Below are 1,964 nucleotides of genomic sequence, written 5' to 3' on the forward strand. Positions count from 1 at the left end.
CATGTGTTAAATAGACTCTGATGGTATTGTATGAATGATTAATGTGATATTAGTTGGTGTTGATGCTTCAAGCCTGAGAATGAACCTGTTACTGGATCTGTTGTAACTCCTTTCTGCCACAAGAGGGAGCCCGTTCAACACTGATAAGAATAACAGGGTATTTGTTTGGCCTTGCATCAGAATTCACTGGAGTTGTTTCAACAATAATATTTAGTTTTTAAAGATTTTTAAAAGTTGTTTTAGTTGCAGGTGCACATTTAGAAAGTAAGAGTTAATATCTTGTCTTTTTATCATTGTTCAAGATTCTCTCCATGTGAATCTGTTGCATCCATCCGTCTGTTTCTGCACCGTTTAGGCTCCTGAATTCACCCACTGATGGACAATAAAAAGAGTCCAGACACAAATGGCTTCTTCCTTGTTTTTAACAGTCTTATATTATTTTTATATGTTTCTGTTTTACTTTAAAACAACATAAAATGTTTCAAAACTATTTATTACTGAAAAAGTCCCATTTTTATAGTACAATCCAGTCACTCTTAAGTAATAAAATTATACGTTTGTCAAACCTGAAATTTGTCTCTGTCTCTTTAAGAAGCTCCTGCTCTTCCCTCGGGAATTCATCCAACATGGCTCCTCTGTTAACCCTTTAATATTTTACTACAGTTGCTCTGAGCAGGAGCTGCTATAATGAGCTCAGCAAAATGTATTGATATAAATCCACACCAGAAATATGCATATGAACCAACAATCATGGAACCTAATCAACATGTTCCCATGTACACATTCACCACCTACATTCATTTGTATATTAGGAAACAGGCGGATTAGTTAAACAGCTTGCTTTAGCTGTTGTGTTGGTAGCAGTCGTCCTGCAGCTGCTGCTCTTTTTCAATAATCTGTAGAAAAATTGACTGAAATGTTGTGGTCTAGTCCAAGCCTGGCCCGGTTCCTGGAGGTGAATGAGTTTCACTTCCGTCTTGTGAGCCTGGTCTGGTCTTAGTGACTCTGATCAGACGCTCAGAGGAAGTGGAGATCAGTCTCTCTGCTGCCTCACAGCAGAGCAGCAGCCGGTCTGATGGATCTGCTGGGGACAGTTCTGCTGCTGGTTCTGATTGGATCAGAGGCCCAGAACCTGGTGAATGTTACTGGAGAACTGGGTCAGGATGTGACTTTAACCTGCTCCGTTAACCATGGTGACATCCACTGGTTCATGGAGGTCCACAGCAGGATCAGAGCATTAATCGGACAGAGCTTCTCTTCACTTCCAACTTACTTCTCTACTGAACTGGAGGCCAAATATTCTCTGTCTGGGAACCAGTTGACGGTCCGAAACCTCTCTGTAGAGGATGACAGGATGTATTTCTGTGGGAAGAAAGAAGACGGTCGAATGGTTTATGGAGACCCGATCAGGTTGATCGTCTCAGGTCGGTACTGCAGGTTTCTCTCTGTAGATCTGATTCTTCTCAGGTGAAAAGTCCTGATTGCTTCATTATTATTAATTTTATTATTGTTATAACTGAGCTGTGTGTTGGTCTCAGCTCTGAATTTAGACCTTCAGAACTTTTTATCTTCTCTGGATCTGAAAACATGTTATCTCACTTCCTGCCACGTTGGACAGTGGACAAAGACAGTCACTTCTTTTTAAGATTAAAGGTTTGTTGAACAAATTAGGATAGGTCTATGGGTGAAACAAGACTTGCTGATTACATGTGTTGCACAAAGTTGTTCTGAGATAACGAGGCCTTTCTCTGATCAGTTCTGACTATTTGGATCTCATGTAGTGTTTCTGTCACTTTAAATCCAAAGAAGCTGCTGACAGCAGCTTATTTAGATGTTTACACTCCAAATAATGTTTAACACTCACACCTGAAAATGGCTGCAAACAGATGCACAATCATACCATCATACATCTTTGAAAAGCAAAAGTAGAGCCCCCTGCACAACCAACCAGAGTCTAGCAAGTG

Source organism: Poecilia formosa, unplaced genomic scaffold, assembly GCF_000485575.1.
Source record: "Poecilia formosa unplaced genomic scaffold, Poecilia_formosa-5.1.2 Scaffold1026, whole genome shotgun sequence".
NCBI lineage: Eukaryota > Metazoa > Chordata > Actinopteri > Cyprinodontiformes > Poeciliidae > Poecilia > Poecilia formosa.